General features: G+C 34.4%; 1 pseudogene; it reads right to left on the minus strand.

The window, feature by feature from the left end:
• Nucleotides 1-2489: 2489 nt before the first annotated feature.
• LOC100015386 (adenosylhomocysteinase-like) lies at nt 2490-10661 on the minus strand (annotated as a pseudogene).
• Between the last annotated feature and the right edge of the window lie 2490 nt (nt 10662-13151).

Here is a 13151-nt window from a genome sequence, read left to right on the forward strand (position 1 = left end):
TGGTGTTGGTAGTAGCATAGAGAGCTAACTTCATATTCCAAGCATTCTCTAGAATTGAGATAATATCTAATGAGCCATTACTTTCCTTTTGTCTCTTAGGAATAGTCAAGGAACTGTCAGAGTCAGCAATCACAGAGGGTAGCAGTTAGGTTGCAATCTGACTCTCAGAATTCATTCCATCATTGCCCTTCTCAGGAGATTCAAAAGAAAGAGTAGAATCAACAGTACTCTCTTTTCTTTGCTTTTTCCTGTGTTCACAAAGAAGATTCAGACTCATTATTTTCTTCTGAAAGAACTGGGACAATAATTTCCTTTGAGGTTGCTTATTGCATTTCATATTATCTTAGTTATAGTACTTGGAAATATGTCCAATATGGGATTTAAAGGAAGAACTTTAAGTAGACCAAATGTCATTGACAGAATAATGATTTTCTAAGTCTGTTATAATTATATCATATTCTACCCAGCACTGGAAATGTTCAATATTGACTGTGCTGCACATCTTTTCTAATATCTGTGTCCTTGTCAAAGCAAAGGACATGCCAAACATTTCTTATTCTTTTTTTTAATAGAAATAAAGAGAATGGCTGCATTTCCACCAAAAGCACAATTCCTATAGGATTTCAGCATCATTAAGTGTATTTCAGTGAAATGAAGGGCAATATAATGACTTAAGTTTTAGAGTAAAAAAATCTGCCATAGATATTTTTAGCTTCAATTAGAGGTTGTGAAATATACTATACTGAGAGCCTTGGAAGCCAAAACTCTGTTTATTCACACAACAAGGAAAATACTGACAAGAGAAGCATAGCCAGCCCTTGAAAATCTACTTTAATTGGGGGAGGGGTTAGAGTGAATAAATGAAATCTGGAGTTAATCTTAATACTTCATATTTTCTAAATGTGATAAATAGCTATTGGAACTATTAATGAAGGGCACAGATACAGATTATGAGTTTTCATCTCCACTCTCCTACTTGTCTCATTCCTGTGGTCATCAAAAAAGGAAAGACCAAGGAACAGAAGGAGGCCCTCCCCAAATAATATAAGCTCCTATACCTCTTATGATTTAATTCAATTATATGGCTACAGTGGGTGTGGGATTAATGATTTGGAAAGCAAAATTGATTTTCCTGGAGAAATGATGGCTTGAATATGATGATAAGAGATTAAAGAAAATATTCAAAAAAGTAATAGAAGTTGAGAAATATAGAAACAAGGGTAAGAAGGTATTATAGCCAGTTGAGATCTAAAGACTGATCTCTGAATGATATTTAGCCATGTTATTACATTCAGCTTTATCTAAAAGCCTCAATATAGAAAGATATATAAAGTATCTATCTATCTATCTATCTATCTATCTATCTATCTATCTATCTATCTATCTATCTATCTATCCATCTCTATTTTTAAACCCTTATTCTGCTTTAGAATCAATACTGTGTATTAATTACCAGGCAGAAGAGTGGTAAAACCAAGGCAATGGGAATTCAGTGACTTACCCAGTGTCACAGTGTTTGTTTTTGTTTTGTTTTGTTTTGTTTTGTTTTGTTTTGTTTTGTTTTGTTTTGTTTTGTTTTGTTTTGTTTTGTTTTGTTTTAAACAGAGATGCCATTAATTACTCTGTGCAGGAGAAGCTGAATAGGATTGGATAGGCAAAAAGATGTAATTGGTCTTTTGGTGCCTTTGGACTAGCCAGGATTCAGGACCAGTAGTGGTTAGGTTTTGTTATAAGGAAGAGATAAATTTGGTAGGTTTTGTTGAAGGCAGAGGCCAACAAGGAAAAGATTCTAGAATTCCGCAGGAAGGATTAAGCTGTTACTCAGAGATTGTTGAGTCTGGTGATCTCTCTCTCTCACTCTCTCTCTCTCTCTCTCTCTCTCTCTCTCTCTCTCTCTCTCTCTCTCTCTCTCTCTCTCTCTCTCTCTCTCTCTCTGGAGGTATCTGGGGAGTGTGGCTGCTTATCCTGAGTGCTTAGTCCTGAATTCTATCCTGCCTGTTGTCTTGTGTGCTGTATTTCCTTGAAGAACTTGGTGATCCTAAACCAACTGTCTACAGTGATTGTAAGAACAGGTCTGGGTCCTTTTGGATCTGGGACCTTTCCTGGGCCCTGCTAAGCTTACCACAGAACATTACCTTTTTGTACAAAGGGGATCTTATTGCTGAATTAGCTATTCCAAGGACTGGAAAATTTAGGTAATTGAGTGATGAAAAATTAGAGTAATCCAACATCTCTATGAAGACTCTCCTCACAGAGACATTTAGATATGGGGGAATTTTAGTCAGTTGGCTTAGAATTAGGGTTATCCTGATTCCCTTTAACCTTCTCCTATTAAAGTAAATATTTTCCCAGTTACTGAATGGTCTATGTGTTGATCTCAGATTAGGTTCTTCCCTGGTTTGAGTTAACTGTTGGTGTTCAACCCACAGTATAACATCTTGTTACTGGCCCTATCTAATCCATCCTATCCCATCTCCATCACCACCCTATTACACTTTGAAGGGGCCCTATACAGGGAGGCCCAAGTATTGGCATTTTTTTTTCTGTTAGTTTTGACAGCTTAACATTATGTTTTCTAAGGTGGGCTTCAGCCACAGTTTCATTCAGCTTTTTGGGGAGGAAGTGCAACCCCACAAGATACTTTTGGGCAGTCCAGATCTCAATCTGTGCCAGCATCTGGTTGCTGAAGGAATTACTTGTGACAAAGCTGAGATGGACCATAACACAGCCCAGGTTGACTAGCCATCTCTATGCCAACAAGATAATCCACGGTCCATTCTTCAGCATTTAGAGGTCCCCCTGAGGCTTTATAGTCACCTTCTCCACAGCATTTTGATTCATCTACTTTACAACTATTTCCACATAAAAGTATTCAATATTACACACTATGATATTGTCTTTCATCCATCTAAAGTGCTTGATCAAGATGATGTGTATATATTCAGTGGTGGTAACAAAGATGTTTTCCTTTTTGCAGGTCTAATCCATGGTGGTCACCTCATAATCCTCCATATAGGCTTACAAAGCATGGATGGGATCTAACTTTGTGATGAAGACTTAGCCTTTGCCCACATCATCACCATGACCGGACACCACAGCCACCTTGCCTGCAATTATCACATTTGTGGCTCATTTGATGCCCTTGATGAGGGACTCACAACAACTAAACAGACTGTCAAATTTCTTTTTGGTAACACTCATTCACATTGATGGCAGACACTTTCAGAATTCTATTGGCTTTCATCTTGTATAGATGGTGGATGCTTGTAACTGTCTCTACTGAGATGCTTTTGATGCCCTTTAGGAACTCAGGGTATTTTGTATGAATGAGGTTGGTGAGGTACCCACCATCATTGAGGATCATATTGAGTTATTGCCCATCCTTGAAATAGAGGGTTTACTCCATGCAACAGAGATATTCCTCATTTGTCTCCCCCTTCCAAACATACACAAGAATGCCAGCTTTGGCAATGGCAGCTGCTGCATGATCCTGGGTATGGAAAATGTTGCAACTAGAACACTATACCTCAGCTCCCAGATTCACAAGTGTCTCAATAAAAACATCTGTCTCCATAGTCATGTGGAGTCTGAGGGAGACTTGAACCTAGGACCTCCTATCTCAAGGCCTGGCTCTCAACCTTGATCTACCTAGCTGCTGCCAAGCCTCAATATATTTAACAGAGAATTTATTTCACTGAGGACAGAATGGGACTTTGAAGTGATATCTCAGCAAGATCCACTAAGTACTAATAGGAAAAGTTCCTAGGTCATCTATGGGTTATTAATCTAGTAGTAACCAAGACTAGCAATCAGAGGATGAACCTAGTCACCAAATCAAAAGCATATCAAAAAGTAAGCAATAGAATAGAATATTTAGTTAATGAAAATTTCAACCTAGCATATTTTTGGGAAAGTAACCAAGTAAGCAAAGAGAGAAAAAATAGAGACATAAAAGAGAGAACTTAATAAATAAGTAAACAAATAAGTATATTAATAAGAAAACAGATGAATGAATGAATAGGTCCATATATAAATAAATAAATAGATAGGCCAATAAACACATAGAATTGGGGTAATGATCAAATGAGTAATCTATGGGCAAGGAAGAGATAGAAGTGACATGTATAAATAGCATGAAGATATCAGAAGAAATGTGTTTTAGTTAATATGAATCCTACATGTTAAGAAATCCAAGAATACAAATTACTAACATATCACAAATATAATCTTCATATATTTTAGTTGGAGTTATATATGCATATTAAAATACTTAGATAAACTCTAGTTTCCTCTATGATCTTAGAATGCAATCAGAAAAGTAGGATTGGGGATCCCAAATATATATATATATATATATATATATATATATATATATATATATATATATATATATATATATATATATATATATATATATATATATATATAATGATAAGCTGCTAAATTAAAATCTTGAAACCCGTTTTAAAACAATAACATAACTAAACCTCATTGATAATATAATATATATCTTAATTTCTTATGCTAGTGAAATATACATTTTAGTCAGCAATTAAGATCAGCTCCTTTAGTTATTTGTACTTTACATAGATTCTAAAGGATATTTCCCTCAAAAATCTCCAAGTTTTCTCTCTCAAATAATTAGTCTATTTGGTTGAAGACTTCATATTGAAAGTTTAGCTCTCATTATATGGTGAGAAAGGTGATTGTTTAGAGGACAAGTGATTATTGGGTGCCAGTCAGTGACCAAATGTTAGTTCAGAAAATAATTCTCTACCTCTGCACAAGAGTGGAGGAAGAATCTTTGATGTTAGAATCTTGACTGAATGACTACAAGTGAGGTAGCCATTTTTAAAATTTGGGAGTATGTGTATATTCATTTTAATGAATTCTATGGTTTTCAAAATGATATTAAAATTGTACAGCTGGGTGACTCAGTGGATTGAGAACCAAGCCCAGAGAGAGGAGTCCTGGATTCAAATATCACCTCAGAGACTTCCTAGCTGTGTGACCCTGGGCAAGTCACTTAACCCTCATTGCCTAGCCCTTATCACTCGTCTGCCTTAGAACCAATACATAGTATTGATTCTAAGATGGAAGATAACAGTTGTTTTTAATGACAAAAATTGATTGTATTTCTCCAGTGATGTACTATCATAAGATTGGGACTGAGCATGAGGGAATGCATTGTTTATGAAGATCTGACTATAATATCAGATCATTTTAGGCCTAGCAAGTATCATAAAGTGGCAACAGGAGAGTCAAAACACCAAAATCCAATTTTAAAGTCAAATTGCAGTTTATGGAAGAAAAGTCAGATGTTGTGATAGAATGGAGCCATTCTGATACTCTGACATGACACAGAAGGAAGAGCAGAGGAAACCAACTTAGAGGGGAGCCACTAAGACAAGAGGAAGCACGAACTATCCTTATTAGCTAAATACAAAAATCAGATGTTTTTATGATGCTAGAGGAATATACATTGTATAAGATTACTCTAAATTTCAACTTTGTAAAGAAAAGATCCATGTTATTTGTTATTCTACCTAAAATAAGCAACATCAAATTGGTTGAAAAAACTAAAAATGTTCATCAAGGGCAGTGTTGGTGAATTTTTGAGAGATCGTGTGCCCAAACTTCACCTTCAAGCTGACTGCATTACCTCATATAGTGAAGGGAGGAAGCACTCATATTTTTCTGTTGGGCAAAGGGGTGGGCCATGTGAAAAATGTCCTTGGGTGTTGTGGAGAGGGGGAATGGAGCAGCCTTCTCTGGCACACTGTGGCATCCATGCCATGCCTTCACCAACACAGATCAGTATTGATTAATTGATTGCTTCCAGGAACAAAGGGTAAAAATCTCAGGAAATCGGAATTCAGCTAAATATAAACAACTTCATAACTAAAGGAGTTCCCAAAAATGTAGTGGTCCTCTTTGAAGAAAAATGAGAGTCCTAACATTCAATATCTTTCAACAGAGACTGGATAAACATTTGGAATTGTTAGAGATGTGATTCATGGATAGGGGTTGGACCAGATGGCTTCTGAGATCCCTCCCATTTTTATAGGAATATATCCTAAAACAAAAATATTATTATTTATAATTATTATTATAATATAATATAAATTATAATAAAATTATAATAAAATATAAATATCATTATCATTATAAACTTTTATAATTATTTAAAACAGCAACAGTACATTAAACATTTAGTAAATAGTCAAGTATTGGACATATGTATTGTATGATACCCCAAATATAATATAAACCATATATTTACTACAATAAAATAGTAATCTTTGGCACCATAAATTTGGACCAAACAAATATGTTCATTTTAATAATTATTAATTGAACATAGACTTAACTAATTTTTTTCTTAGAAATTAGAAGGGCCTTAAATAGGAAGATTTTTTTTAATTGAAAATTTCTCTTCATGGTAATTATTGAATATCAGTACCACAGCACCATCTAGAAATTTAACAAGGATTTACCTTAATATATGACAAATACAGGTCAACTACTGCTTAGTTATAACTTCAAAAATTTGGGAAGTACAGAACAATTAGGCAATCACATAATTTTACTGTTTGCTTTTGAATAAAATGTTAATTCTTTTAAAACTACAAAAATATGTGATGTTATAAACATAGATGGTGCTTGTAATGGAGGGATTGGAAAAGAAATGGTAATGAAGGGGGAAAAGGGGGAATGGGGTTGAGAGAGTGAAGGGATCATTCTTCTACTCCCTTCCTTCTTGGGGGAGATAAGCCAAGTCCTATCTCCTTGAAAGGGGAATATGTCTCCCCAGAGAATGTTTTGTGGGAGTTGGAGGACAGGAGAGTCGAGAGGGAATGCCTCAGTGAAATGACAAGATGCCTCCCTCAGAGGAGCTCAGGGCTTCTGAGATCCAATCTATCTTTGAGAGGCAAGATGATTTCTTATGACTCTGCTTCCCCCAGGGCCATTAACTGTCAGTTCCTTTCAGGGTCTTAGGACTACACAATTGCCAAGGAAAGATGTAAGATCCTTGAGTCAGGCAATCTTGAATCACTGGGATTTAGAAGTCAACCACCTTTTCAGGAGAGGTGTGACACTCCCCAAATCTTCAATCCCCTTAACTATGTTGTTTAGAGACTGACTGAGACCTAAATCGTAAATATCAGGTAATTTATTGGGGTTCAAGCAGGGAAGGTGTGGCAAGGATATCAGGTAGGAAAGTGGGTAAACAGGGAAGCCCTACAAATTGTCCTCTCTAGCAGGTTTGCCCTCCAAAATCTGGGAGTTCGAGGCTTCTCAGTCTTGACATCTCTTTCTTGCCAGCTGCCTTTTAGTCCCTACTCTCAAGCTAACTAAATCTTGAATATAGGAGTCCAGGGACAGGTAAGGGAGAGTGAAACAAAGAGAGAAATCCTTGAAAGGGATCTGTGGATGGCTCTCTTCAAAAGTCCCAATCCACAATCCCATTGAGGTCTTTAGACTGCTGTTACTGAGTGTCCTATTGGAGGTATTCAGGGGTTCAGAAATGACAGTAGATCTCCAAAAATATAGGCTTCTTCTAAGACTAGGGAACCTCCCTCCCTCCTCTGGCTCCCAGCTGGAAGTGAAGTTGCCAGTTGGATCTTCAAGCTTCTGATTTTCTCCTGGAATTCTCAGTTTTTTTCTTCTTGCTCCACCCCCACTCTCTTTTCAGCTAGTCTCTGTCAGAGACTGTTCTCTCCTCCATGGAGAATGTCTCTTCTCTTACCTTACATGCATCTCCACAAACAAAATATATGAATTATATAATAAAACAAAGTAAAACAAAAAATTTAGTAATTTTGTTTTTAGGAGAAACTTAAGAAGTTAAGAATATGGTTATATTGTAATGCATACCAATTCTCTAATTCAATTATAGGCATATTTTTGTTCTAACCATTCATTTAAATAACTCATACACAAATGCTCATACACATAAACATATACATATATACATGTCTACATATGCTTATGTACATCTACCATTATACATTCATGTTTAAGCCAGTTTTTCAGCATTTGTGGCCCTCAAAATGAGGCTTTGCTTTTTATCTGGATATTTTCTGTCATGGATATATGGCTGATACTTTTTACTAGTTTGGACTAGAAATTTGACTTCCTCCCAACTCTTCAGTTTCATGGTTAGCATGTATCTGCTTATATTGGCATTATCTTGGTGAAATGTTTTTGAAGTCTTCATCCTTCCATCATTACTTTTATCTTTGCTTACATTCAGGGCCTCTTCTTGGCTCCTTAATATTGAGCTGAAAAAAAAAAAAGGAAATTGATAAACTTTTATTCACATTCATAATGCTAGCAGAAGCCATCTAGGAAATATTATTTTATCACTTATACTTTTAATATTGAAGTCCTTTTATAAAACTTAGTTTCAATCAAACCACAGAGAACATTTGCCATTGCGAATGAGATCAATTGAACTAAGAAGTTGACCTTCACTGTAGAAACCAGGCTTGTGCCTTATAATAATAGGTGGGGCTGTACCAGTCTTTATTCTTTCTGTAAGGACAATTAATTGAATCTTTTATTTCTGCAAATAAAGCAGAAGCTAATCCATAAAATAACAACTTATCAAAAAGACAATGTGAGAAATATCTTTCTGTCTTTGCAACTGAACTGTGATTAAGAAAATTATAATATTACATCAGTTTAAAATAATTACAGAATGAGAGGAGAAATATACCAGCTCTTGTAATTTCAGCTAAGACTCATTACTGGGACATTTATATTGAGCTCAAAGTATATAGATCTTCTTACCTACTCCCCCCAACCCCACCATTTCTTTCCATTGCATTCCATTTAACATAAGAAACCTCTTCTGCTTCATTAAAAGACAGGCTAAGATATAGATGGTATGCAATAAGAGAAGGGGAATTAAATTATTACCAATTAATTAAAAAGATGTGAAAAATACAACCCATCCTTATAAACTAATAAAGAGCAACAAAAAACTCTGTATTGATTTATTAAGTAACTCAAATCATTCATTCAAAAAGCATGGTCATCAGTCTCATTAAATTCCTAGTTGTTCTATGCTTACCATACTAGGGATAAAACAATAAAAATAAACATCATAGTAGAATCTGTGTAGAACTGGATAATTTTTTTATAGTAATTTTGTCCCTTACTATATATATGCATATATATATATATATATTTCAGTGTAACAGAATATTTTGTCATTTATAAAGATGACAAACTATTCGTATTACTTTATTTCTTCAATAACTTCAAAAATAAGCAATTTAATGTCTATGTGAACACCTTCCACCAAGTCAGATCACTACCCACATAGAGCCTTTGTAGAACCTTTTAAAGATCTCCTTTGTCTAAGAAGTAATCCCAACATACCCACCTTAAAAATAGTCTTCTCCAATTTACTTGGACCATTGCCTACACAGTAACTCTAACAAGATAGGGGTTTCATACTAAAATCCTTTCTAGCTTGCATAATTAGAGACTCTACTTGAAGTTATATGAAGGGGGGGAATAAGAAACAGAAATTTTATGGTCACATGAAGTGAATCTATTATTAGCAATGGTCTCATAATAACAATTTCCAAATATTTCATTTTTAACTCCTTGATCTGCTTTTCTGTTGACATATATGCTATTCCCCCCATGTCTTCATACTGCCTTATTAAAGGCAAATGGAGGAAAGGAGAGATCATTGTAGTTGGGGATGATAAAATTAGTTCATTACTCAATTACTTACTTTGGCAAATCACTTAGGAAACAGGAGTAAAAATATTAATTATTCCCCAGTAGAGTTCTTATGAAGTTCAAATGAAATCATTACACAAAACATGTTTTTACAAATTATCAAGTTAGTTGGTAGGTGTGTATTTGCATATGCATATTTAAAATCTATTTTATTTATAAGGATTGTAATGGCAACTGTGAATTCATTGCTACAGGGAACTGCCTAAAGGGGCAACCTTAATCTACAACAGGAAATGAGCATCTTCTCTGAAAAATGTATTCTTGGCATTTTTCAGAGAATTGAGAGGTAAAGGAATTTGCCCAGGGTCACATAGCCCTTATGTGGCAAAGGCAGTACTTAAACCCAGGCCTTAGTTTTGAATTCAGTTCTGTTATAATGAGTATTTCAAAACCACGTATTTATTCCAACAGGGTTGATATGTTAGGGTATATTTTGATGATAATGTAAGTTTGCTTCTCAGTAATGTCTTGAATGCAGTAACTTGTTCAGGTATATACAAAACTGCACTATCACAATAACTCACACGGTGCAACTCTTCTAATGCAACTCTTCAATCTGCATGCAAACTTCAAGTCTTTGTCTAGGTAAAGTATCATGTTTAATGCAATGTTTTCTAGCATAGTGGGTGCTGTAGGTGAAGAAGTTCTGATCAACACAATTAGAAGTATTTTCCTCCAAGATCTCTGCCCCAAACCAAAATTTTGACATGATCAACTTAAAGGAGACTTTTCTAGAGCAGTAAGCTGAGGCCAAGGAGACTTACTATTGTAGTATCTGTGTATTTCTTAAGTATTTCACACTTATTAAAGCTCACTAGCATTTTTATTAGGTTCTTTGATTTTTCATGTGTTTTTAGTGAAGTTTTTAAACATTGTGCCTCTAACCCCGCTTTCCCCATAACTTCTATGATTTGTATTGAAAGATTTTATATCACTAAATGGAAACATAAACACACTGAATTATAGGATAATGGACTGTATTCCTTGCACCATGCTGCCTCTCATATTATGTATGTTAACAATTGTTAAATTTTATTTATCATGGATATTGTTAGCAGTATGATGAAGCTTGATCCCTTTTCAGAATAATGTTTTAAAATATTGAAGGGACTCCTAAATTTCAGTGAGCATTTAATGATTTATTTTCCCCTGTCCCAGTTTAGGATCCCATTGAATCTCTAGGTTAAGAAGTCTATCTCAGTCTCTATTTCTATCTCTCTGCCTCTCCATTTTTCTTTGTGTCTTACTCTCTCTGAATGTGTGTATACAGATTACCTATACATATATAAACATGAGACAAAACTATGTTTATATTTCCTCTAAATTATATATGCATTATATATATATGTACATACATATATATATATATATTTCCCTTCTGTGTGTTAAAATGTAGATCAAATTAAATTTTCCTCATCTTTGGTCAAGTAAACTATTTTATGCAATTTATGTAAAATGTCCAGAGGATTTTTATAATTCATTTATCATTTGACCAACTTTCTAACATGGAAAGAAACTTTTGGTAGGTTGTTTTTTACCTGCCTCTTAGCTCAAGTCCACACTTAAGACTTTTATTTCTGATCATCTCTGAGGCTTTGGAGCAATCTTGTTCCCTCATTAGAAGGATAATTCTTGTTACAATGTCTTGAAAATAGCATCTTGTTTGTAAGAGAGAGGTTGCAAGGATGACGAACTCATCCTTCCTTTTCTGCAGGACTAAGAAAAGCTCAGCAGGAAGGACTTGTTCACACCTTTAGAATTGACACTATAGTAGTCTGAAGGCAGAAAGTGAATGCCATATGTTGTTCTGGGACATCATTATACTAGCCAAAAAATGTGTTACAGTGGGAAAGAAAGCATCATGTTGAGGTGTTGTCTTTAACAGTAGACCACCTGTTTTATTTTGATGCCCAATTTTAAGAAGGTAAAAAAATCACACACAGTGGAAATAAGTTCTAGAGTCTTCTCATGCCAAAAAATATGAATTAGAGTGTTTAGTAAGTCCTGTGTCCTAGATCTTTGGATGGCCTAATTTCTATATATTGTTGTGGAGCTACTGAAACTATTTCTTTTCAACCTGGAGGTAGACTGAAAAAAAGTAACCTATAATAAATGGTTCCTTATACATTTTAAGCTGCTTAATTGCACTATTACAATATGCAAGGGATGAAATCAATGCAAGAATAGTGTTCTATATCATTTGATTTTGAATTTGATAGGTCAAATTGATTTAAGTCATTTGATTTGTGACATTTTATAATAATCCCAAACATTTTCAAATGACATATTTTAAAAGCACCTTGCATAATGTCTGACACATAGTAGGAATTTATTGCTTATTTCTTTTACTTACAGCTAAGTGTGCTACAAGGCATATGTTTTAAAGTATGTATATAATATGTGTATAAAAATCAGTGAACTTCACAAGGGCTAGAAGTTACTTTGAATCATTTTTCAACCAAAACATCCCAACAGATATGTTTGCTTCCAATCTCTTTCATTAAATAATTAATGGAACACATCGTACATTAAGATGAAATTTATTGTTTTGCAGTTAAAAAATAAAATTTCATGTCCAAAGTCAGATACTAGGTTTCTTTGAGTAGCCACAACTATCTTATAAAACTGGGGAAAATGTTGCATAATATACTAAAGGGAAATAGAGGACAGGGGATGTTTTCTGAGATCATTTGGAATGTTTCACTGAAACAAGGCCAAGTGTGCAAGTAATCTGTCTGAATGAAGTTTCACCACAGATCATAATTCTATGAACCTTTTATTAAAACTTCATCAACTGTTTGCTTTATCACCTTCTAACTTTTCTCATAAATAGAACTCGTATAGAGAGAGAACTACTCAAGTTTCCATGAAATTTTATAGCAATACATAGTGGTTTTTATATCATTCCATTTTAGTGGATGCTCCCTATAAGAAATCTTAGTTAAGTATCCTTATCTGTCTAACTCAATTCACCACACCAGTAGGATTAAATAGGAAAAGATAACACATAGAGCATGATTATTTGCTCTAGGAAAGAATTCTCCATTTTATGAAAGGTTTCACCATAGACTTCTGTTATGTAGTCTCCTTCCTAAGAACATTTAAAACATGCATATATGTATAAAACTTCAGTTAACACAAGAACTCTGAATCAAACCTTAGCTTAAAAAGTTAGTGAATTCCAAATCAAAATGATTTTTAACTGAACCACAAAGTATAGGAATACTTAATGAACTAGCCTGGTAGAAAATTGAAAGTATATATTTTATTAAAACTATTGACCTGTCACAAAACTGAAACAGCAAAACACCCTCTGCTTGTATTTTATTTGGTTTGAGTTTTTGGTTTAAGCAAAATTTTTGCAGACGCATATGTAGTACAGCAAATGA

This window comes from Monodelphis domestica, chromosome 6 (assembly GCF_027887165.1).
Source record: "Monodelphis domestica isolate mMonDom1 chromosome 6, mMonDom1.pri, whole genome shotgun sequence".
Classification (NCBI taxonomy): Eukaryota; Metazoa; Chordata; class Mammalia; order Didelphimorphia; family Didelphidae; genus Monodelphis; species Monodelphis domestica.